Below are 27,233 nucleotides of genomic sequence, written 5' to 3'. Positions count from 1 at the left end.
AAATAATATTTTGGAAAAAAGGAACATTGGCTATCTACCTGGGAGTCTCGTGAGTGAAAACATCCGAAGTTCAAAGGTAAGCGATTTAATTTGATTGCTTTCGTGACAAGATTGCCTGCTGCTAGCAAGGCATAATGCTATGCTATCGATAAACTTACACAAATGCTTGTCTAGCTTTGGCTGTAAAGCATATTCATCTGAGATGACAGGGTGATTAACAAAAGGCTAAGCTATGTTCCAATATATTTCACTTGTGATTTTCATGAATAGGAAGATTTATGTCCGTTGCGTTATGCTAATTAGTGTCAGATGATGACAACGGTCCCGTTCACGGGATGGGGTGTCACTAGAGGTTAAAGCCAAGATAATGGAATTCATTGCCCTTGACAATGAAACGTTCTCTGTCGTGGGTAATGTTGGATTTCACCGACTGGTCTAACACCGGTTAACACTACCAAGTGCGCTATTTTTCCAATATTGCCCCACCGGAGTTACACAGTAATAGCATCACTGTTATTACCTTCATGACATACATACTATGGAATGCCGTTTTGGTCTTTGCGTGTCAAAAAAGATACAGTAGCACTGTCAAAGCTGTACAAAAAAAAGTCTGCAAACAAGCAAACACCGGCCACGAACGATGTGCTCACAATAAAGCATAATTTATTTGACCTCAACTTCTGGGGTAGCTAGCTTTAGCATGGTACCTAGCTAGCACCAATACAATCAGCCTGAAAACAATGACCAGTAGGAACTGCAGTCAATTTCATTATACTTAGCAATGATTTAGGAATCCTTGTGAGTAAGTATTAGCTAGGTTGCCACTTTGTTCACCTATTGAAAATTAACTTCAGCTCATGAAAATAAATAGCTAGCCAGCTACTTAACCCTGTTGCCCAAAGCTAACGTTATAAGCAGCCAGCTAGCTTCATCTGGCTAGTGAGGCTCGACCGGACCAGGTTATGTAGCCACAATAAGGATTAGGCGCAATAATGGAATTTGCGGTTTGCCTTCAAAATAAAAGTATGGCATAGTTCTACTATTTGTATTCATTTGCATCACTGTAAATGACATGCTTTTATTATGAAGGCAAACCGCAAAGCCGACCGCCATTAATTAAATCAAATAAGAACTGTCTTATAAAGTAGGGTTATTTTAGATGACACCTAGCTATATAATTACCTAACTAACTATAGCTACTGAAACAGATGTAATTCTATGTTTTGGGGGAAGAACATTGTTTGCATCCATAAGCTAGCTAGCTTTTTTTTATGACCAGCACTGTAGATGCGCGAGACTTTACCAGCATCATAGCATGACATGAAATGAGTGATTACACTGTAATAACTACGGGAAAAAATTATGAACGCAAATTATTATGTGACGTGCAGTCATATTCAGGTGTTATTTGGCATGTCAGTGTTAAATAGTATATTTTTTGACACGCAAAGACCCAAACGGTGTTCCATAGAAATCATGATTGAGAATGAAACAGAACAAATGAACAACGAAACAGCAAGTAAGTGAAAGAAATAGGTATTGATTATGTTTTACTGGTAATGGGGACACGCGTAAAAGCCAACAAAAATAATGTTTTGGTCAGTGTAGTGTAACCTTTATTTACAATGACGGCCTACCCCGGACGACTCTGGTCCAATTGTGCGCCAACCTATGGGACTCCCAATTACGGCTGGATGTGACACAGCCTGGATTCGAACCAGGGACTGTAGTGACTCCTCTTGCAGTGCCTTAGACTGCTGCTTCCATGTGTGTGTTAACTGCATTGCAGCGCTTGAGATGACACTAGAGCCCCGGGTTCACAGCCTGCCGCGATTGGCCCAGCGCTGTTGGGGGGGGGGGGGGGGGGGGGGGGGGGGGGGGGGGGGTTTGGCCGGCCGGGATTCCTTGTCCCATATCATTCTAGCAACTCATTGTGGCGGGACGGGCGCCTGCATGCTGACTTCAGTCTACAGTGTTTCCTCCGACACATTAGTGTGGCTGGCTCCGGGTTATAGAAGCAGTGCGGATCGTGTTTCAGAGGAAAGCGTGGCTCTCGACCTTCGCTTCTCCCGAGTCCGTGGGGGAGTTGCAGCGAAGGAACAAGACCGACTACCAATTGTATATCACAAAATTGGGGAGAAAAATGGGTAACATAAAAACATTAAATACATTGATAAAACTTTACAGGCGCAAGTCAATCATGAAATTAAGCTATACATCCCATTTCTTCTTAATAGAAATCTTGTGTCTTGTTTTACAAACATTAGAAAGCAGGCTCATACGTTTGTGTGAGTTTTGGTTTAATTATGTCTGGTAAAAATAAAAAAAATTGAGTGGCTGTTAGACCAAAATGTTAATTTCCCACTCAGAATACACATTGTAGTGGCTGTACTTATGTTAGCAAGCTACTTAGCCAGTTTACTTTGATTTGTTAGCTAGCTACCTACAAATTAATAATAAAACATTATTGGGGAAACAATTTATAAGTTGCTAGCTATTTAAATCTCTCAACCAGGGAATTTTATGTATGCTTCAAGAAAGTGTGCCATTTGCTTTCTCGGCTGGTTAGGGAAAGGGGATACAAAAATGCATTCAACCAAAATATGTCTTCTGCATTTAACCCTACCCCTAAATCAGAGGTGTGGGGGGCTGCCTTAATCAATATACATGTCGTCGGTGTCCGGGGGAGCAGTTGTTGGGCAGAACTGCCATGCTCAATGGCAGATTTTTACACCTTGCCTGCTCGGGATTTCAAATCAGCTCTTAACCGCTAGGCTACCTGCCTATTGGCGTAGCTAGCTATACAAGTGAATATTAAAAATCGGCAAGTAATATCTCCATAGCTGGCGTAAACAAACAATTTTGCAATAGCTACCTAGCTATCTTAGTAAGTTAAGCTAATTTAGTTCTATGTTAACTAGCTAGTCATACTACCTAACAGCTAATGGGTAGCCATTGAAATTCAGAAGCTAACTAGCTAGAAGCGGCTAGCACCCACACATCTAGTCTGAATAAATCAGGCTGTAATACAGAATTTCTATATAAAACAAATGGCTGCAAAATTGTACCTTACAAGCCAGAACGTTTAAAAATATATAATAATTTTATTACAACTTATTCTACCTGTTGTGTCTGTGCAGTTTGATCTTCAGCAGCTCAAAATATCTACAGGAAAGTATTGTTTACCTGACTTAAGAGAGCCAGTAGGTATATGGTTCATATATTGGCACAGAGGTCAAATTAATTTTGTTTTGGATAGTTGGTTCCCCTCTCATCAATAGCTATTGAACCAAGCATGACATGACCATGAAAATGGTATGTTCTGAATCTGGGGAACGAAACAACGACGTGTGAATTTTTTAAATCATTCTCCATCCTCCTGATTCAGAATATACTATGTTCATGGCATGCTTGGTTTAATTGCTTTTGACAAGAGAAAACCCGAATATCAAATATAACACTAGCCGACTAAACTCCACGGTGAAGTAAGATTGATGAACTCAACTAACGAAGTGGAGCAGAGACCAGGCTTTGTGGAATTAAGCGCAAATGCGCATGTGTCAATTGAATCTCAACAAGGAAATAGTCGCAGGGTTCTACGCTGCCTTTTTTTTTTAAATATATTTTTTTACAAGGAGCTAAGTTGAAAATGTAGGGGCAAAAATAAAAAGGAGCACCATTTGAGGTATTAATAATATAAATTGTTATCAATTAAACATTTTTCCCCCCTGCGGGCACCCAAATAAAAATTCCATGTATCACAGGAAAATATTTAGGTGCATGTGTGTTCAAAATGGTCGCACTAACAGTCTGACTACACCACTCGCGTCGAGTGGGCGAGCGTTGCAAAATAAATGTTGAAACCTATATTATTCAATTATTGCACCCACTGCGCATGCCAACAAGCATCTACGTTGCCAAGGGCTAAAATAGAATTTCTGACGCAGATCGCGCTGCAAGTCCTGCCTCTACCCTCTCATTAGTTTATAGAAGCAGGTACCCACTTGCCATCTCCTCATTGGTTATACCCACGTGGGGACTGGAAGGAGAGATAACTAGATACGATTCGGTTGACCGTTTTGTGTTTGGATTAATTGTCGGAGTAGAGGACCTTGTGCATTTTAGGTAAAATAACAACTCAATGTTTATATCCCAGGACAAATTAGCTAGCAACAGCAAGCTAGCTAAATAGGACAAATTAGCTAGCAAGTGCAAGCTAGCTAAATTGCCATAAAAGTTTAATGCTTTTCGACCGGTCCCCAAATGAATGTAATTGGTTCAGTTTGTTTTGATATTTTAACCTGTGTGTCGTGATTGCGTTTGGTGTGGGGGGACAAAATAAATGTATGCATGATGGTGCACATGCGCAGCCGGTTTGGGTTCCATGTACCGTTCATTGAAAAAAAGAGAAGTGCTGATTTCAGCAAAGGAAGTCTCTCAACTACAGAGGACAAACATGGGTTCAGGGTAAGCATTTCATAATTTAATTTTGTTAAAGTATTGACCTTATGCAAATCGATGTAGTCGCAGCTGAATTTTCAAAGCCTGGTCTCTGCTCCATTCTGTTCGTAGCCAATAAAACTTCCGAATTTTCAGTGGAGTTGAGCAGCAACTAGTGTGGGCAGACTTTAAAAAATTTGTTTTATTTAAATTAGCAGTCCTTCAATCTTCTCGGTGCAACAGTTGGGACAACGGGACATTCTGACTGCAACGCATTTATTATCCCTGGATTGGGGTATGTTTTCCAAGCCAAATCTTGCTGCTGGCTCCGTGGGTTCTTATTCTACACAGGAAACCTGTCCGACCCTAGTGCTGCTGTAAGCAAGCGGATCGGAACTACTGGCTACCTCGGTGCCAAGCCGAACCATATACTGTACCTACAGGATCTCTAAAAAGTTTCATAAATATTTTTTTCCAGTTTATATGGTCTCATTTCGAACAGCTGAAAGAGAAACCGCACAGATAACCGGTAATGTAACATTAGAGCGCCGTTTAAATTGATTTTATTTAAAATTCTGGCTTGTATCGAACATTTGCGGTATCAGGCAATAGTTTCAGCAGTCTGAATTAATCAGGCGGTTCTACACAATTGGTACTTACATAGGTAGTTATAGCCTGATTAAATCAGACTGGTGGATGTGGTAATCGACATTGACAGCACACCACGTTACATTAGCCTAGCTACAGTAGCTAGATAACGCGACAACATAACGAAGGTTAGTATCTAATCAATTGTGGAGTTGAAGTAGCTCGCTAGGTAACCAAATTAAATACTATTACATTGATCACACTGACACGTACCTAGTGAGTAATGTGAAGCATGTATAACGTTAACGTTCATTTCCCTCGACAAAGTTTAACTAGAATATTTCGAATTCACCCTACCAAATGTTAGCAAAGTTAACGTTAGCTAGCTTATCCACTGTTGCCAAGTTTCAGCCAGCAACTTTCAAAATACCAAACTTGTCAAAGTATAAACATTTATATTACCAGTTTTTTCTTCCAAATGTAGATAATGAAATGACGTTTAGTAAACAGTCAAGCTTAATCCGTACACAACTCCTCTGTATAGACTGCTTTTAGGGGGACTGAATCAATGAGAATCTTCAACAGTGATTCCCCGCCTGCCAAAAAAAAACTTAGTTTCACTATTGGCTATTACCACTTCTGAGTTGCTCTCTGAGGGGCTATAATGCCTGTCAATCAAAACTGTGTCCGGAGTTTAGCCTCAGCGCGCGAAACCAGGGTCTCTTGTCTTCCGATAATTTGGCGCGAGATTATGTAAATTGCAGTACAATCAAAGACAGAAACGGGACTGTGTTTAACAAAATTCTATCGCCACATTATGCCTGAGAGAACACCGATCGGAGTTGGACACCACACGATAGATTGCAGAAACCAAAATAGCCGTTTTTGTCAGATCTAACAAAAAAAATGCATAGAAGCCTTGCTCAGCATAGAAAACTGTTTAGCTAGGGATTGCTACAGCCATGTGCTGCTGGCGCGTGATGTTATGCGTCCAGTGTTCCTGTCTCGTAGTTCAGTTTGGCGGGAGAATATCGTGCCAAATGTGAACACAGTAGTCAGTTGTTGTTCACAGGACGTTATGAGATAAAAGACTAATCAAATTGGACAGTTTACATATCCCATAATCGTTTTTACCTACAATGTTTCTTAATGAAAGTGTTTGTAGACTAACATTTGATGTTGATCGGGATGAGTGTTTGTTGTAGGTTACTACTAGGACAAATGTGTCAAGGAAGTACCACCAGGACAAAGTTTAATCTTTTTTTCTCCCGTTTTATTCTTGATTTGTATGCCTCTCGTCCATCCTAGCACCAAAACCATTCACCATGTCTTAAAGGACAACATCCTGCTCTACATTGTTCTAACTAACCACTGCATTACATAATTGGCTCTTTCTAACCACTTGTATCCTGTCTCCCAAGTCCTAACATGCTGGCCAAACCGCCAGCATTGCGTGCACGAAAGTTGCAAAATAAATGTGCACATTTGCCTTCACAAAGTATTCAAACCCCTTGAATTAAAATATCACTGTCGAGACAAGTATTTTCTTAAGTCACAAAATAAGTTGCATGGACTCACTGTGGGCAATAATAGTGTTTAACATGATTTTGAATGACTACCTCATCTCTGTACATACATAAAATTGTAAGGTCCCTCAGCCGAGCAGTGAATTTCAAAACAGCCTCAACCACAAAGGCGAGGTTTTCCAATGCCTCACAAAGAATGGCTCATGTTGGTAGATGGGTCAAAATAAAATGTAAAAAAAGACAATGAATATCCATTTGAGCATCGTGGAGTTATTCATTACATTTTGGATGGTGTATTAATATACCCAGTCACTACAAAGATACAGGCGCCCTTCCTAACTCAGTTGCCGGAAAGGAAGGAAACAGCTCAGGGATTTCACCATGGGGACAATGGTGACTGTTAAAACAGTTAGTGTTAAGTGGCTGTGAAAGGAGAAAACTGTAGTTACTCCACAGTGCTAACACAATTGAGAAAGTGAAAAGGAAGCCTGAACAGAATGCAAATATTCCAAAACATGAGTCCTGAAAACAGTTATGTTTGGGGTAAATCTAAATCAACACGTTACTGAGTACCACTCCATATTTTCAAGCACAGTGATGGCTGCATTATGTAATGTGTATGCTTGTAATCATTAAGGACTGGGGAGCTTTTCAGGACAAGAAAAAACAGAATGGAGTTAAGCACAGGCAAAATCCTAAATTTTTCACCCACACTTCTAGCGCGCATCAACGAGCATCTGTGTAGCCAGGCGCTAAAATAGAAATTGGTTCTATGTGTGAAGCGCTGCAGGTTCCGCCTCTCCCATCTCATTGGTTTTTAGGAGCATATACCAACGTGGGTGATTGAAAGCGGGAGGTCCGCACTCCAGTCGGCAGTGGTTAAGCACCTTAAAGTTGGTTGCCAACCGCCATAAAGTCCAAAGAAGAAGCCTGAAGGAGGAGAGGTGACTAGAAACAAACTTTTACCCTTTTATCTGTGGATTAATTGTCAGAGTATTTCAGATAAAAACAACCTAATGTTTATATCCCAAGACAAATTAGCTCGCAACAGCAAGCTAGCGAGCTAAATTGCAATAAATGTTTCAAGCTTCGACCTGTCCCCAAATTAATATGAACTAAAAATCCAAATAACTTCAGATATATTGTAAAGGGTTTAAACACTGTTTCCCATGCCTGTTCAATGATCCATAAACAATTAATTAACATGCACCTGTGGAACTGTCGTTAAGAAACTAACAGCTTACAGACAGTAGGCAATTAAGGTCACAGTTATGAAAACTTAGGACACCAAAGAGGCCTTTCTACTGACTCTGAAAAACACCAAAAGAAAGATGCCCAGGGTCCCTGCTCATCTGCGTGAACGTGCCTTAGGCATGCTGCAAGGAGGCATGAGGACTGCAGATGTGACCAGGGCAATAAATTGCAATGTCCGTACTGTGAGACGCCTAATACAGCACTACAGGGAGACAGGCCGGACAGCTGATCGTCCTCGCAGTGGCAGACCATGTGTAACAACACCTGCACAGGATCAGTACAGCCGAACATCACACCTGCGGGACAGGTACAGGATGGCAACAACTGCCCGAGTTACACCACGAACGCACAACCCCTCCATCAGTGCTCAGACTCTCAGCCTATTGATGACAGAGGGTGGACTGAGGGCTTGAAGGCCTGTAAGGCAGGTCCTCACCAGACTTCACCGGTAACAACGTCGCCTTATGGGCACAAACCCACCGTCGCTGGACCAGACAGGACTGGCAAAAAGTGCTCTTCACTGACGAGTCACAGTTGTGTCTCACCAGGGGTGATGGTTGGAGTCGCGTTTATTGATGAAGAAATGAGCATTACACTGAGGCCTGTACTCTGGAGCAGGATTTATTTGGAGGTGGATGGTCCGTCATGGTCTGTTGTGGTGTGCCACAGCATCATCGGACTGAGCCTGTTGTCATTGCAGGCAATCTCAATGCTGTACGTTACAGGGCAGCCCTCCTCCTCCCTCATGTGGTACCCTTCCTGCAGGCTCATCCTGACATGACCCTCCAGCATGACAATGCCACCAGCCATACTGCTCGTTCTGTGCGTGATTTCCTGCAAGACAGGAATGTCAGTGTTCTGCCATGGCCAGCGAAGAGCCCGGATCTCAATCCCATTGAGCACGTCTGGGACCTGTTGGCTCGGAGGGTGGGGGCTAGGGCCATTGCCCCCTAGAAATATCCGGGAACTTGCAGGTGCCTTGGTGGAAGAGTGGGGTAACATCTCACAGCAAGAACTGGCAAAGTCCATGAGGAGATGCACAGCAGGACTTAATGCAGCTGGTGGCCACACCAGATACTGACTGTTACTTTTGATTTAGACCCCCTCCCTTTTTTTCAGGGACACATTATTCCATTTCTGTTAGTCACATGTCTGTGGAACTTGTTCAGTTTGTCTGTCTCAGTTGAATCTTATGTCCATACACATTTTTACATGTTAAGTTTGCTGAAAATAAAACGCAGTTGACAGTGAGAGGACGTTTATTTTTTTGCCGAGTTTAGTTAGTTCAGAGTTCGTTTTGATATTTCAACCTGTGTGTCCTGATAGCGTCTGGTGTGTGTGAACAAAATCAACATGCACGCAAAGCGGTCTGGTCAGCATTTTACAGTTTAACTTAAATCTACTTTAAACTCTATGGCAAGACCTGAAAATGGTTGTCTAACAATTTTCACCAACCAATTTGACAAAGTGTGAATAATTTAGGGAAGAATAATGGGCAAATGCTGCACAATCCAGGTGTGGAAAGCATTTAGAGACTTACCCATGAAGACTCACAGCTGTAATTGCTCCCAAAACAGTGCTTTAACAAAGTACTGAGTAAAGGGTCTGAATACTTATGTAAATGTAATATTTCAGTTTGTTTTTATACATTTGCTACATTTCTAAAAACCTGTTTTCACTTTGTCATTATGGGGTATTGTGTGTAGATGAGTGAGAAATCAAATATTAATCCATTTTGAATTCAGGCTGTATCAAAATGTTTAATAAGTCAAGCGGTATGAATACTTTCTGAAGGCACTATTCAATCATTTCCTCCAAACTGCTTGCGCAAGCAAGTCCAACCTAACCCATCTACTTACTGTTTTTTTTAGGCGCTTAAATAGGACGAGCAATGTCAGAGTGGCATCGACTAGAAGATGGCTAACCTAATATTTATATATTTCTTAATTCCATTATTTTACTTTGAGGAGTGTATCGTTAGATACTACTACCCTGTTGGAGCTAGGAAGACAAGTATTTCACTACACCCGTAATAACATCTGCTAAATATGTGTATGTTACCAATAACATTTTATTTGAACTAGGTTTCCCCTTTATTTGTAGATTGTCAGAGTACAGAAGATTTTGTATGACTCAAAATATCCAGCAAAAAAAAGGAACTTGTGCATTTCAGGTAAAATAACAACCCAATGTTGATCTCCCAGGACAAATTAGCAAGCAACAGCAAGCTAGCTAAATGGCCATGAATGTTTGTTTTTCAACCTGTTCCCAAATTAATATAATTGGTTTTGGTATTTTAACCTGTGTGTCATGAACGCATCTGATGGGGATAAACAAAATCACGATGGCGTGCAGAGCCGGTTTGGTCAGCATGTAACATTTCCATGTGTTTTAGTATGATGAGTTAACTTGAACCTGAACCCTTCTTGTCCAATTATTTTGTCAAGTGATTGTTGCGAATCAGTTCCTCAGCAGCAGCCAAGAAAACCATAAAAAAAGCATTATAAGCAGAGACATATCCAATGTCTTTCAAATGAATGTGAACCTCATTACTGTGATGGCACCCCTATCTAGAGGCCACAAATGAAAGCATATCATTCTCCAGAAAATGTAGTGACAAAGTGGTCTAAAAATAGGATGGCGTTACAAAATATCAGTTATACATTTTTATTCCTGAAGGTCACAGTTGCCTTCCTGCTGGATTCAGTGTGCCCGTGATGTGTGAACGTGGGCGTGTGTAGAAGTGTAACCTCTGGTCACCCCAGCTGGGGAGAGCTGCTGCCATCTCCTCCACTGTTTGTGTCCTCCCGGTCCCCTTTATGACCGGAGATTGTGTGTGGTGTCCTTAGTCTAATGAGTGCTCTCGAATGTAGGAACATTGTCCAGATGGCAGTTCATTATGGTGACATTATTGTTGCTCATATTCAGCAAGTCAGAGAAGGTCTATGAACTGAAGCTCTGCTTTATGAGTGTATATGTATTCAGTGCTTCCCCTACAGTTAAGCAGACTGACACCTAGTTACACTTCCCCTGTATTCCCAAAATATAAACAAAATGCATGATTTTTGGGGGTCCAATTGTTAAAGTTTGTTTCTCCGACACGTATTTCTCTAAATACACAGACATTGCCATAAACGTGACTTATTTTTGTTGTGGTTGAATTTTGGGCTGGTGTTTCTATGTAATACTACTAGCCAAAGAGCAATTTTATCAAGTAGGCTTTAGCTAGTCAAGATACCAAGAAGCCATTGCAGGCTATCAATCATGTTAGAGTAGCTAGCTTGTCTAATTATCTTAGCTGGTATGCCTACTGGCAAGTTTGGATAGAATTTTATTTTTAAAGCAAGCAATTACTAAATAAGACTCACATTCCTTTACATTTTTTGCAGCGATGCAGAGTAGCTGGTTTAGTTTCTTTAACAAAATAACCACCAATCAGGAGGATACAGACAGCTCAAAAAGGTATGGTTATAGATATGCTGTTTTATTTTTTTTACTGACAAGCATAATGATTAGGGTTCTACATTTTCAGGAAAAAAAGCAGTTTCAGGTGTTTGAAAAATGCTAACTTCCTGAGAGCCTCCTTCCAGACCACACCCCCCAGGTAATCCTCACGTATTTTGTGCCCACTCAGAATTTTTTACATATCTGAAATGGATGTTAAAGCACAAGAATGAAGCAGTGATTATCAGACCTTGGTCAAACACGTCTGTCAAATATTTTCTAATACTTTGAGGGGCGCTTGAATTTTGCAATAGGAGATGGTTGTAACCATTCCAATACTTTACAATCTACTGGACAAACTAAATGAAGTAGCACAAGTATTTGAATCATCTATTTGACTCCTATCTGAGGGTTAAAAGTGATTGGAGCTGTGGTGGTCTCTGGGACTTATTAAGATTTGATCAGTTTGGCTTATCCTCTTGAGGACTTGCAGCTGCTTCTGCTCTGTTTGCTCCCAGATCAGCTTGATTAGGCTGTGGACCTTTGGTCCTGTTTTTAATTTCTTCATTCTGCTTTCTTCTGTCTGTTCTCCTGCTTCCTTGGCTTTCGTTGTAACGCATTTCGGTCCAGGCACGGGGAGTACTACTCAACGAATCTCAGCAGTGTTTCTCCTTCCAGGGTAGAGGCAGGGCGGGTTCCCCCGGCTAGCTCTGCTCCTCCATGCCTAAAATAATTAGGCTTCTGTTCGATTCAATTGAAAAAGCTGGTGAGAGACCCTGGTTGTTGTTTTTTTAGTAATGAATCCACAGAGATCGGGGAAGGATTAAGTCACCTAATCATATCTGCTGGGCATGCTCTGCCTGAATTATTGTTTCCATATGAAGGGGACAGAGTTGTTGAGTATGTGACGCTTGTTTGTTTCCAAGTACTAGCCTGCAGGGGTGGATAATATATAATGGCCTCAAAGAGAAAGAGCATCAGTGTCGATTATGTTATTTTCTGTATTATCATGAAAATGGGTTAAAGTCTATACATTCTTTACCTTCTCCAGAGTTCCATGGGCCCGAGACCCCACCAGAAGCAACAGAACCAGCAGCTACAGTCATCAGCTTCATGTCTCCAGGTGGGATAGACAAAGATACAGTGCCTTGCGAAAGTATTCGGCACCCTTGAACTTTGCGACCTTTTGCCACATTTCAGGCTTCAAACATAAAGATATAAAACTATTTTTTTGTGAAGAATCAACAACAAGTGGGACACAATTATGAAGTGGAACGACATTTATTGGATATTTCAAACTTTTTTAACAAATCAAAAACTGAAAAATTGGGCGTGCAAAATTATTCAGCCCCCTTAAGTTAATACTTTGTAGCGCCACCTTTTGCTGCGATTACAGCTGTAAGTCGCTTGGGGTATGTCTCATTCAGTTTTGCACATCGAGAGACTGACATTTTTTCCCATTCCTCCTTGCAAAACAGCTCGAGCTCAGTGAGGTTGGATGGAGAGCATTTGTGAACAGCAGTTTTCAGTTCTTTCCACAGATTCTCGATTGGATTCAGGGCTGGACTTTGACTTGGCCATTCTAACACCTGGATATGTTTATTTTTGAACCATTCCATTGTAGATTTTGCTTTATGTTTTGGATCATTGTCTTGTTGGAAGACAAATCTCCGTCCCAGTCTCAGGTCTTTTGCAGACTCCATCAGGTTTTCTTCCAGAATGGTCCTGTATTTGGCTCCATCCATCTTCCCATCAATTTTAACCATCTTCCCTGTCCCTGCTGAAGAAAAGCAGGCCCAAACCATGATGCTGCCACCACCATGTTTGACAGTGAGGATGGTGTGTTCAGGGTGATGAGCTGTGTTGCTTTTACACCAAACATAATGTTTTGCATTGTTGCCAAAAAGTTCAATTTTGGTTTAATCTGACCAGAGCACCTTCTTCCACATGTTTGGTGTGTCTCCCAGGTGGCTTGTGGCAAACTTTAAACGACACTTTTTATGGATATCTTTAAGAAATGGCTTTCTTCTTGCCACTCTTCCATAAAGGCCAGATTTGTGCAATATACGACTGATTGTTGTCCTATGGACAGAGTCTCCCACCTCAGCTGTAGATCTCTGCAGTTCATCCAGAGTGATCATGGGCCTCTTGGCTGCATCTCTGATCAGTCTTCTCCTTGTATGAGCTGAAAGTTTAGAGGGACGGCCAGGTCTTGGTAGATTTGCAGTGGTCTGATACTCCTTCCATTTCAATATTATCGCTTGCACAGTGCTCCTTGGGATGTTTAAAGCTTGGGAAATCTTTTTGTATCCAAATCCGTCTTTAAACTTCTTCACAACAGCATCTCGGACCTGCCTGGTGTGTTCCTTGTTCTTCATGATGCTCTCTGCGCTTTTAACGGACCTCTGAGACTATCACAGTGCAGGTGCATTTATGCGGAGACTTGATTACACACAGGTGGATTGTATTTATCATCATTAGTCATTTAGGTCAACATTGCATCATTCAGAGATCCTCATTGAACTTCTGGAGAGAGTTTGCTGCACTGAAAGTAAAGGGGCTGAATAATTTTGCACGCCCAATTTTTCAGTTTTTGATTTGTTAAAAAAGTTTGAAATATCCAATAAATGTCGTTCCACTTCATGATTGTGTCCCACTTGTTGTTGATTCTTCACAAAAAAATACAGTTTTATATCTTTATGTTTGAAGCCTGAAATGTGGCTAAAGGTCGCAAAGTTCAAGGGGGCCGAATACTTTCACAAGGCACTGTAAGACAGATTGAGAATATATGTCCTATTCCATATGTTCAATATGAATAATAAAATAATGTTGAGACAGATCAAGTTGATGGTTGTTTATCTAAAAGCGTTGCATGGCTCACACAGACACACGTTCAGTGGTTAACTGGCTACCATAAACTGTAGTGCTATGGATCCCCCATGGGGTGCCGTATTAGGTTAGTGTGGTCTTACACAATTAGTCTTACTGCACTAAACATAGCCTAAACATTACAATATATACACTGAACAAAAATATAAATGCAACCATTTCAAAGATTTTACTGTGTTACAGTTCATAGAAGGAAATCATTCAATTGAAAAGCTGACCACGACTCCATTTTGTTGCTCCTTGCATATAGACAGACTAAATCAAGAGGCTCCAGCGTTCAGGTCTGTTCAACGCTGGTCCAACCAAATCGGATTCCACGCTTCAAGATTACTTCGATCACGTGGACTGGGATATGCTCCTCATTGCGTCAAACAACATTGACGAATATGCCAAGTCGGTGAGCGAGTTTATTAGCAAGTGCATCGGCGATATCGTACCCACAGCAACTATTAAAAACATTCCCAAACCAGAAACCGTGGATTCGTGGCAGAATTCGCACAAAACTGAAAGCGCAAACTACTGCTTTTAAATCAGGGCAAGGTGACCTGCTCGCTTTGAGGACAATACAGTGCCACTGACACAGCCGCTACCAAAACCTGCGGACTCTCCTTCACTGCAGCTGAAGTGAGTTAAACATTTAAACATGTTAACCCTCGCAAGGCTGCAGGCCCAGACGGCATCCCCAGTCGAGTCCTCAGAACATGCGCAAACCAGCTGGCTGGTGTGTTTATGGACATATTCAATCAATCCTTATCCCAGTCTGCTGTCCCCACATGCTTCAAGAGGGCCACCATTGTTCCTGTTCCCAAGAAAGCGAAGGTAACTTAACTAAACGACTACTGCCCCATCGCACTCACTTCCGTCATCATGAAATGCTTTGAGAGACTAGTCAAGGACCATATCACCTCCACCCTACCTGACACCGTAGACCCACTCCAATTTGCTTCCCGCCCCAATAGGTCCACAGACGCAATCGCAACCACACTGCACACTGCCCCAACCCATCTGGACAAGAGGAATACCTATGTGAGAATGCTGTTCGACTACAGCTCAGCATTTAACACCATAGTACCCTCCAAACTCGTCATCAAGCTCGAGACCCTGGGTCTCGACCCCGCCCTGTGCAACTGGGTACTGGACGTCCTGACGGGCCGCCCCCAGGTGGTGAGGGTAGGTAACAACATCTCCACTCCGCTGATCCTCAACACTGGGGCACCACCTGGGTGTGTTCTGAGCCCTCTCCTGTACTCTCTGTTCACCGACGACTGCGTGGCCATGCACGCCTCCAACTCAATCATCAAGTTTGCAGACGACATTACAGTGGTAGGCTTGATTACCAACACCTCTGTGTGGTGTCGGGAAAATAACCTCACACTCAACGTCAACAAAACAAAGGAGATGATCGTGGACTTCAGGAAACAGCAGAGGGGGCACCCCCCTATCCACATCGACGGGACAGTAGTGGAGAGGGTAGTAAGTTTTAAGTTCCTCGGCGTACACATCACAGACAAACTGAATTGGTCCACCCACACAGACAGCGTGGTGAAGGCACATCAGCACACCTTCAACCTCAGGAGGCTGAAGAAATTTCGCTCGTCACCAAAAGCACTCACAAACTTCTACAGATGCACAATCGAGAGCATCCTGTCGGGCTGCATCACCGCCTGGTACGGCAACTGCTCCCCCCACAACCGTAAGGCTCTCCAGAGAGTAGCGTTGTGCAGACCACACATTACCGGGGGCAAACTACCTGCCCTCCAGGACACCTACACCACCCGATGTCACAGGAAGGCCATAAAGATCATCAAGGACAACAACCACCTGAGCCACTGCCTGTTCACCCCGCTATCATCCAGAAGGCGAGGTCAGTACAGGTGCATCAAAGCAGGGACCGAAAAACAGCTTCTATCTCAAGGCCATCAGACTGTTAAACAGCCATTCACATTGAGTGGCTGCTGCAAACATACTGACTCAACTCCAGTCAAAAAACTAGCCACTTTAAACAATGCCACTTCATATAATGTTTACATACCATACATTACTCATCTCATATGTATATACTGTACTCTATACAATCTACTGCATCTTGCCTATGCCGTTCTGTAGCATTGCTCACTCATATTTTTATGTACATATTCTTCATTCCTTTACACTTGTGTGTATAATGTAGTTGAAATTGCTAGGTTAGATTACTCGTTGGTTATTACTGCATTGTCGGAACTAGAAGCACAAGCATTTCGTTACACTCACATTAACATCTGCTAACCATGTATGTGACAAATAAAATTTGATTTCATGTTCACAATGTTGACATCAGAAAACCGCTCACCCACACAACGCCATACACGTGGTCTGCGGTTGTGAGGCCAGTTGGACGTACTGACAAATTCTCAAAAATGACGTTGGAGGAGACTTAAATGAATATTCCATTCTCTGGCAACAGCTCTTGCGGACATTCCTGCAGTCTGCATGCCAATTGCACACTCCCTCAATCTGTGGCATTGTGTTGTGTGACCAAACTGCACATTTGATTGGCCTTTTATTGTCCCCATCACAAGGTGCACCTGTGTAATGATCATTCTATTTTATCAGCTTCTTGATATGCCACACCTGTCAGATCTTGGCAAAAGAGAAATGCTCACTAACAGGGATGTAAACAAATTTGTGCACATTTGAGGTATCTTTTATTTCAGCTCATGAAACATGGGACCCACAATTTACATGTTGTGTTTATTATTTTGTTTAGTGTAGTAGTAAATATGGATTACTTACAGACCAGATTTACAAAACAGGGCCCATATTCATAAATATTTTCTCAGAGTAGGAATGTATAAGGCAAAAACAGATCCTATATCAGCTACTTTGAAACTATTTGGCCCAGATTCCGACCCAAGTTAAGCGGATGTAAATGGAACGTTTTTCTATCTATGCATATTCTGACCTTGAATGTAAGCATGAGAATAGCATGCTATTAACACACTAATCGTGGGTTAAGAGCATGCCACCACCTTTACGCGCGAGGAAACCATTAACAAGGTCTAGCGAGCCTACATGTTCCAAATGGGAAAAATATCTACTTCATTTTTTCCCCCAATAGAAATAACAGTAACACTTGACACCCAGTGTCATACCACCTTATGACATGGTCATAGCCATGTCATAACAGCTGACATAATAAAGGCAATCTGCCTAAATTACTACAGACACGTAGCACTCACGTCTGTAGCCATGAAGTGCTTTGAAAGGCTGGTCATGGCTCACGTCAACACCATTATCCCAGAAACCCATAGACCCACTCCAATTTGCATACCGCCCAAACAGATCCACAGATGATGCCATTTCTATTGCACTCCACACTAGAGGTCTACCGATTATGATTTTTCAACGCTGATACCGATTATTGGAGGACCAAAAACAGCCGATACGGATTAAATCGGTAGATTTTTTAAAATTATGTAATAATGACAATTACAACAATACTGAATGAACACTAATACATCAATAAAATCATTTTAGCCTCCAATAAATAATGAAACATGTTCAATTTGGTTTAAATAATGCAAAAACAAAGTGTTGGAGAAGAAAGTAAAAGTGCAATATGTGCCATGTAAGAAAGCAAATGTTTAAGTTCCTTGCTCAGAACATGAGAACATATGAAAGCTGGTGGTTCCTTTTAACATGAGTCTTCAATATTCCCATGTAAGAAGTTTTAGGTTGTAGTTATTATAGGATTATAGGACTATTTCTCTCTATACCATTTGTATTTCATATACCTTTGACTATTGGATGTTCTTATAGGCACTTTAGTATTGCCAGTGTAACAGTATAGCTTGCGTCCCTCTCCTCACTCCTACCTGGGCTCGAACCAGGAACACATCGACAACAGCCACCCTCGAAGCAGCGTTACCCATGCAGAGCAAGGGGAACAACTACTCCAAGTCTCAGAGCGAGTGACGTTCAAAACGCTATTAGCGCGCACCCCGCTAACTAGCTAGCCATTTCACATCGGCTACACCAGCCTAATCTCGGGAGTTGATAGGCTTGAAGTCATAAACAGCTGCTGGTTGAATCAATGCTTACGAGCCTGCTGCTGCCTTCCATCACTCAGTCAGACTGCTCTATCAAATCATAGACAGTTATAACATGCTAACACACAAATACGAGCCTTAGGTCATTAATATGGTCGAATCCGGAAACTATCATCTCAAACAGGACGTTTATTCTTTATGTTTATTACGTTTATTCTTTCAGTGAAATTCTTTCAGTGAAATACGTTCCGTATAGGCCCAAACTGTTGCATATACCCTGACTCTGCGTGCAATAAACACAAGAGAAGTGACAATTTCACCTGGTTAATCTTGCCTGCTAATCTGGATTTCTTTTAGCTAAATATGCAGGTTTAAAAATATATACTTCTGTGTATTGATTTTAAGAAAGGCATTGATGTTCATGGTTAGGTACACATTGGAGCAACGATACGCACCGCATCGATTATATGCAACGCAGGACACACTAGATAAACTAGTAATATCATCAACCATGTGTATTTAGCTAGTGATTATGATTGTTTTTTATAAGTCTAATGCTAGCTAGCAACTTAGCTTGGCTTCTTACTGTATTCGCGTAACAGGCAGGCTCCTCGTGGAGTGCAATGTAAAGCAGGTGGTTACAGCGTTGGACTAGTTAACTGTAAGGTTGCAAGATTGAAGCCCCCGAGCTGACAAGGTAAAAATCTGTGTTCTGCCCCTGAACGAGGCAGTTAACCCACCATTCCTAGGCTGTCATTGAAAATAAGAATGTGTTCTTAACTGACTTGTGATGTTAAATAAATCAAATAAAAATCTAAAACATTATTATTATTATTTTTTTTTTAATCGGCCAGATCGGTGTCCAAAAATAAAGATTTCCGATTATTATGAAAACTTGAAATCGGCCTTAATTAATCGGCCATTCCAATTAATCGGTCGACCTTTACTCCACACTGCCCTTCCCCACCTGGACAAAAGGAACACTTATGTGAGAATGCTATTCATTGACTACAGCTCAGCATTCAACACCATAGTACCCTCAAAGCTCATCACTAAGCTAAGGATCCTGGGACTAAACACCTCCCTCTGCAACTGGATCCTGGACTTCCAGACGGGCCGCCCCCAGGTGGCGAGGGTAGGTAGCAACACATCTGCCGCGCTGATCCTCAACACTGGAGCCACCTACAGGTGCGTGCTCAGTCCCCTCCTGTACTCCCTGTTCACCCACGACTATGGCCAGGCACGACTCCAACACCATCATTAAGTCTGCAGATGACAACTGTAGTAGGCCTGAACAACGACAAGACAGCCTATAGGGAGGAGGTCAGAGACCTGGCTGGGTGGTTCCCGAATAACAAACCTAACCAAGACTAAGGAGATGATTGTGGACTACAGGAAAAAGAGGACAGAGCACGCCCCCATTCTCATCGACGGGGCTGTAGTGGAGCAGGTTGAGAGCTTCAAGGTCCTTGGTGTCCACATCAACAACAAACTAGGATGGTCCAAGCACACCAAGACAGTCGTGAAGAGGGCACGACAAAACCTCTTCCCCCTCAGGAAACTAAAAAGATTTGGCATGGGTCCTGAGAACTTCAAATGATTCTACAGCTGCAACATCGAGAGCATCACTGCCTGCTGCGGCAATTGCTCAGCCTCTTACCGCAAAGCACTACAGAGGGTAGTGCGTACGGCCCAGTACATGACTGGGGCAAAGCTGCCTGCCATCCAGGACCTCTACACCAGGCGGTGTCAGAGGAAGGCCTTAAAAATTGTCAAAGACCCCAGCCACCCCAACTATAGACTGTTCTCTCTACTACCGCATGGCAAGCGGTACCGGAATGCCAAGTCTAGGACAAAAAGGCTTCTCAACAGTTTTTACACCCAAGCCATAAGACTCCTGAACAGGTAATCAAATGGCTACTCGGACTATTTGCATTGTGTGCCACCCCCCAACCTGCTGCTACTCTCTGTTTATCTTATATGCATAGTCACTAACTATACATTCATGTACATACTACCTAAATTGGCCCGACCAACCAGTGCTCTCGCACATTGGCTATCTGCATTGTGTCCCGCCACTCACCAACCCCTCTTTACGCTACTGCTACTCTGTTAATCATATATGCATAGTCACTTTAACCCTATCGACATGTACATACTACCTCAATTAGCCTGACTAACCGGTCTGTATGTAGCCTCTCCTGTTTTTCACTGTCTTTTTACTGTTGTTTTTATTTCTTTACTTACTGTTCACCGAATACCTTTTTTGCACTATTGGTTAGAACCTGTAAGTAAGCATTTCACTCTAAGGTTGTATTCGGCGCACGTGACAGATACATTTTGATTACTGGTCACTGTCATGACACATTTAGACCTGTTATGACATAGTGTTATTTTATGGCTGTTTATGGCACCTACACAAGTGTCAAACCCTACAAAAACAAGGCAAAACATTCTATTACACCACAGCCTACATGTTATATAGATATATTTTTTACCGTATTAAATGATTATTGTAAATGCGCACACATTTATGTTAGACATGCACCTACCCCTGCTCTGTTGCTGATGACTGGATTGAATGCAGGAGCAGATTACAGAAGCAGGAAGACACCCTCTTTTTGACTGATATAATGGTACACACGTGATAGGCCTATCTGGCTTAGATGATTAGAATGGTCATATTGCTTTTTGTCAGTGTATTTTCAAAAAGTTACTGTATTTAAAATGATGAACATGACTAAATTATTTATTACAACAAATTATTTATGAAACGAACTTTCAAATAAAAGTAAACTTCTTAGCAGGGGAAAAAAAAATATTGGAATAAATGTGGGTTTTGCCACTCCTGTGTAGGCTTTATAACCAGCCATAAAATAAGGCAATATATGTCACAACAGGTTAAAACACAGGTCATAACAGTGTTATGACCATATTATGACACGTTATGTCAGCTGTTATGACACCGGGTGTCAAGTAAGGGGTTACCAAAAATAACACTAATTTACAACTTGATACGAGTTAGGTAAATGATATATCCGTTTGGAAAAGGGAATTGTAAATACAGTGAAAATAGGCTATAAATAGCTGTGCTTTTACTCAGATTTGTAGTAGTGTGCCTTCAATTTGTGTGGATTTAATTTGGATACCTAAGCTACAGGCCTCTGTAGGGCTGAACCTGCCAAACTTTTCTCCATTTTACTTTACAATATGTATAATGTTAACTCTTTTTAAAAAAAGATTGGAGTTTTGGAAACTGCAATAAAATAGAAGTGCAGTAACTGCAGTCGAGTGTGTTATTTTGGACAGAATAGCTGCAGTTGAGTTGCGGTTATACAGCACTGTAACTGCAGTTACAACGCAAAAGTATTGCAATTAAAGAACAGTGTTGTTTTGGATGCAGTATTTGTAGTGTACTGCAGTTATACTGCACTCTGACTGCAATCCTTTCAGTAAGGGAAATATTAGCCACTATCGGGAGCTACCATCTTTAATACCAACTTTTTTTTTTTTTTTGCATAATTGCATTCCTTTCAGTTTGCCTTTCTTTTCTCTATCACATTCTCGTAAATTGAGCGTCTCTATAGCATTAGAGGATCATATTAGGCTAACGTTGGGCAATATAGGACATGTAGCCGATTTGAATCATTAAAGAATTTAGACCACACTTAGCAGGTTAAACCTGGAGCACGGTTCACGACTGGACAGTCTTCATACAGTTCCATAATTAGGGTAGATGTATATGATATTTCAATCCCTATTGTACATTTTTCCCCACCTTCCAATATTTATTGGATTTAACTTGAATATGACAACTTTCCGGATGAATCAAACCACCATTTTTTAAATTCGTCAATATACACTATTTCGTGCTTAAAGGCACTTCAAACCGTTTTAATGATTCATATGTTCCTAACCATAAAATGTGTTTAAATAAAATACAAGATCAGAGCATATTTAATAAATCTGCCAGTTGGTGCTGATACGGAGACTAATATGCATAGATGGCTTTCTTTAATTTATCTAGTTGTTCTTTAGTTGTAGGCGGTTTACTGGTATTTATTCAGAGCGCGCAATGTAGCCACACCTACAGAGCGCGCTACGCGACGTAATGGGATCTGCCAATACATGTTCAGTGTGTCAAATCGGAGGGCCTGTTGTCCAGACCTCTAGCAGTCTCTATGGGGGTGCAACAGGGTTCAATTCTCGGGTTGACTCCTCTGTATATATTAATGATATCGCTCTTGCTGCTGGTGATTATCTGATCTTCCTCTACGCAGACGACATGTTATGGGTCTATAAAGTGCTTGTTTGCATTTACAATGATAAATATCAGAGAAAAGGAAGCTTATATTTTGGGTTCTCATGTAGTGACAGTTTAACTAAACTCATGAGTCATTTAATAAGTTATATTCTTCAAGCATCAATGGATATAAATGATATAAATCCAAAAATGAATGTAGGAATGACAGATTGCTCCTTTAAGTCTATCAAAAGTGCGCGAGTTTGAGCATGTGTCCATTAGGCCGATGGATTTTTATTGTATTTTTTAAATCAGCTTGAATTAGATTGAGCAATAAAAGACCCACTTTTATTCGATAGGCTGGGATCCACACTATGCAGCTGTTTGTTGCAAGAGCGCATTTTTCACTGGCTGTTCACTGGTTTCAAAAACAATGAATGACAGGCAGATTTAACTTCTTGAATTTAATTATTGGGTTCAAATACCGATTTAGATTTGTAAACAGCAATCCACAACAACCACAATCCGTAAAGCGCAATTAGCTAAATGAGAGCAGCAGTGTGATTCACATCAATGCGCCGTGTAGATATCAAGTGATGTCCGTATCGCCGTAGACCACACAGTCGCTCTCATATTTACCGCCAAGCGTTTAGTCAAATTGGACGCCGACAGCAGTCGCACCATTGGAAGACATAGCTTGGACTGCAGGGTACAAAAGTCTATTGGTGCTCTTTTCCCGCGATCCATTAAACACATTTGGTGTGTCATCATAGTGGTGTCTGATTTACGGGCAGACTCGCTCACGCTATTCAAATGTAAAATTAGCTCCTTTTTTACAATGCTGATTTGAATGTCATTAAGAAAAGAGAATTGTCCATGTTTTTTCCCTCACAATTATCTTCCTTGAATTTAAAAGTAATCCTCTAAGTAATCTATTTTTTCAAAAGTATATGTAATATGATTACAATATTTTTTCTGCTAATGTAATGGATTACAGTTGTTTTTTTCCCCATCCATCCCTGTTGTAACGGCGTTCTTCGTTTGTTGAAAGAGAGGACCGAAATGCAGCGTGGTGGTTACTCATGTTCTTTAATGAACGAATGACGATACATGAAATAACTATTAAATACGAAAACAACAAACGGAACGTGAAACCTAATACAGCCTATCTGGTGAACACTACACAAAGACAGGAACAATCACCCACGAAATACAAAGCGAAACTCAGGCTACCTAAATACGGTTCCCCATCAGAGACAACAAGAATCACCTGACTCTGATCGAGAACCGCCTCAGGCAGCCCAAACCTAACTAGACACACCCCTAATCATTAGCAATCCCAATCCTATAAAACCCCAATACGAAACACAACACGTAAACCCATGTCACACCCTGGCCTGACCAATATATATAACGAAAACACAAAACACCATGACCAAGGCGTGACACCTGTACTGTTCGTGCTGGGAGCGAACCAGGGACCCACTGCACACGTCAACATTTTCTATGAGCTCAGGTTGTCACGTTCTGACCTTTTATTTCCTTTGGTTGGTTGTCCTTACAGAAGGACAACCATCTCTGCAGCACTCCACCAATCAGGCATTTATGGTACAGTAGCCAGATGGAAGCCACTCCTCAGTTAAAGGCACATGACAGCTCGCCTGGAGTTTGCCAAAAGGCACCTGAAGGACTCTCGGACCATGAGAAACAAGATTCTCTGGTCTAATGAAACTAAGATTGGCCTGAATGCCAAGCAACGCATCTAGAAGAAACATGGCACCATCCCTACAGTGATGCATGGTGGTGCAGCATCATGCTGTGGGGATGTTTTTCAGTGACAGGGAGACTAGTCAGGATCGAGGGAAAGATGAACAGAGCAAAGTACAGAGAGATTCTTGATGAAAACCTGCACGAGAGAGCTCAGGACCTGACTGGGGCGAAGGTTAACCTTCCAACAGGACAACAACCCCAATCACACACAGCCAAGACAACACAGGAGTGCCTTTGGGACAAGTGTCAATGTCCTTGAGTGGCCCAGCCAGAGCCCAGATTTGAACCCGATCAAACATCTCTGGAGATACCTGAAAAAAGCTGAAGAGCAACGCTCCCCATCCAGCCTGACAGAGCTTCAGAGGATCTGCAGAGACGAATGGGAGAAACACCCCAAATACAGGTGTGCCAAGGTTCTAGCATCCTACTCAAGACTTAAGGCTGTAATCGCTGCCTAAGGTGCTTCAAAGTACTGAGTAAAGGGTCTGAATACTTATGTAAATGTGATATTCAGCTTTTGTATTTGATTTAAGATTGATACATTTGCTGATTTCTAAACTTGTTTTTGCTTTGTCATTATGGTGTATTGCGTGTAGCTAAAGGGACAAAAACAAGTATCAATTTCAGAATAAGGCTGTGATCAGAATTCATTTGAAAAGTTGATAACATAGCTTGTCCAAAAAAAAGTGGTCTCTTGGCACAACTTATATGGTAAGTTTAGCCACAGGGTAAATTAAGCTGCCAACAAGTTTCTGTACTGAATTAAATATTAAACACTTAGTTTAAAACCATGTCTCTATTTCCCAAACACAATCTTTTAATAATTTGAACCATCTTTTAACACTGACACCACCAGCTGTACTTTGCACATTTAAAAAATCAGATTTAACATATGCGGTAACAGTGCCTGGCCTATCTCAGCTATAATGCCTTGCATTACGTCTGGGAAGAAATACTTGCTATTGGCTCAACTTATCCCATTGGCTGAGCTTACCCCAAACATGTTGACTATATTAGTCCACTCAGCTACAATGATGGACTTTCATGCTAGGTTTAGGACCTTATTTAGAACAATCTTAATGATTTACTTTGGTTTAGATACAAGCATCATGAAACCTGTAAGACAAATTCATTTGACTTGTTTTTTTTTTTTTTTTACTTAACTTGCTTACCACTTTCTCTGGTTTCTTCCTTCAGACATTAAAGGATAACCTACCTAAATATCTGGTCAAATGATTAATTTTGTGTATGGTTTTATAGAAACAAGGGTGGCTCAACTTAACCAAACTCTCCCCAATATAAATATATTGAGGAAATAAAATTCTCATCAATTGTTGTTTATAGGAAGTGAAACAAGAGTGTTAAAGATATGCTACAGTACATTGGTAGCTATTAAGTATTTTTAAACCTCCCACTTTGGACTGGATGTGACAGTGTAGTTCATACTGTACATGCATAATCTATGAGCAAAATTATTGTTTTACCTCAATTAGTCAAAATCCCTAGTTTGAAAGTGACTTATGGAAGTTGTGCTGCGACATTTTCCCAACATGTGGGCCAGCCCTAAGCAATTCGAGTTCCAGCCAATGAGATTCAACCCCTTGCCATTTGAGTGACAGGTTACAAGAAACACACAGAGTGCAAACCTTTACACTTTTTCATACAACTTTAACTGAAGATACTATCTACATTAAACACTAGAGCTGAAAAACTGACACTTAGCTACAAAAACTCAATGCTTCAATGTCTGAATGCATTAAATTGACAACAGCAGTGCGTGTGTAAAAAAATTATCCCTGGGGAAGCCAAGCCAGGGAAAAGCCATATTACAACTGTTGTGATAATTGTGTTGTTAGCTCTATAATATCCTGTTACATCATGGTTGCAAGGCATGTGAACTATAGGCCAAAGGCAGAGACAAGAAGACAGTGGCAGAATAAGTTAAACCACACCTGTTTTATCATAAAAGCGGGAAAGCAAACTCAAGCAAGTTAATGTTTACGAAATTTGACTAAACTATTGATTTAGAAGTCGCAAAGAAACAGGCACTGCCTCCATTATGTCAGCACCATTTTAGCTTCATCAAATCAACTATGCTCAGTCTAATACAGTGTCACCTAATTTAGTCGAATCAAAGTAATCTAAATATGATATTGCTGTCAATGGTTACAATTTGTGTGTATATGCGCGTGCGTTCGAGTAGGAAAAACATGTTGACTCACTATAACGTAGACGCTGGGAGTCGGGAAGCAAGTGGTGAGTTTAATAATAAACAAACCATGGAACAATACAAGAAACAACATCATTACTGCCTGGGAAATAAACCAAAGTGAGTGCCAGATATAGGGTAGGTAATGAGTAAGGAAATGGAGTCCAGGTGTGCCTCATCATGAGGAACAGGTGAGCGTAATGATTGACACCAAGTGCATGTAATGATGGTTGCCAGGACCGGTGGTTTAGTAAACCTGCGACAAGCAGGAGTAGACCTGAGATTCACCCTATTTGTGGAGAAATGCCAATGCCATCCTCCTTTCTTTCATGTTGAGTAAACAGTCTATGACTCTGTCATACAGTACATGTTTTTATTTTTTGTTGTCCTAGGCTACCTGGCTAAAATCCTTGCTCTCTAGCCTTACTTCCTTCCATGGGCAACATTAGCTAGTTAATCTTCTACACCTAGCAACATATTGAACTTAAATCCTTTTAGTCCAGGGGCACAAAGTATGAATTTATGGTTGGATCAGAATTGCTGTTATAATCATTGGCCAGTACGGAGAACTAAGTAAAACCACAAGTCCAAATCACTATCTCCATCCATGTCTAATTTAGTAAAGGGCCAAGTTTAGCTAGCTAAAGGACAAGAACATAACAATTCAAGTTGTTTTTTCCCCAATGACGTATCTCGTTGCGATGTGATAAGAGTGAAGCCAAATCCACACGGGCTTCCCTTGACTTTGTTTTGGTGCGCCAGGACCATTCACAGTTGAGCTCACTTAGTTTAGCTCAATGCTGTTTGGCTATTATTTTTTACATTGTTTTTGGCTTCCCTTG

At 41.3% G+C, this 27,233-nt stretch overlaps 1 protein-coding gene across 2 annotated transcripts in view; it reads right to left on the bottom strand.

The window, feature by feature from the left end:
• Positions 1-26,497, bottom strand: part of LOC109902270 (E3 ubiquitin-protein ligase UHRF1) — a 48,041-nt gene extending 21,544 nt beyond the window's left edge. Inside the window, exon 1 of one of the 2 annotated variants that reach the window (XM_031786393.1) lies at positions 26,405-26,497. The gene's annotated coding sequence lies outside the window, so the exon portion shown is untranslated. Of the gene's footprint in view, positions 1-5,490; positions 5,659-26,404 lie in introns of those variants that run through there. The other variant, XM_020498506.2, reaches the window with a different exon arrangement.
• Positions 26,498-27,233: the final 736 nt, after the last annotated feature.

This window comes from Oncorhynchus kisutch, linkage group LG13 (assembly GCF_002021735.2).
Source record: "Oncorhynchus kisutch isolate 150728-3 linkage group LG13, Okis_V2, whole genome shotgun sequence".
Classification (NCBI taxonomy): domain Eukaryota; kingdom Metazoa; phylum Chordata; class Actinopteri; order Salmoniformes; family Salmonidae; genus Oncorhynchus; species Oncorhynchus kisutch.
The sequence above is the reverse complement of the archived record's forward strand: the minus strand, read 5'-3'. Positions and strand labels throughout refer to the sequence as shown.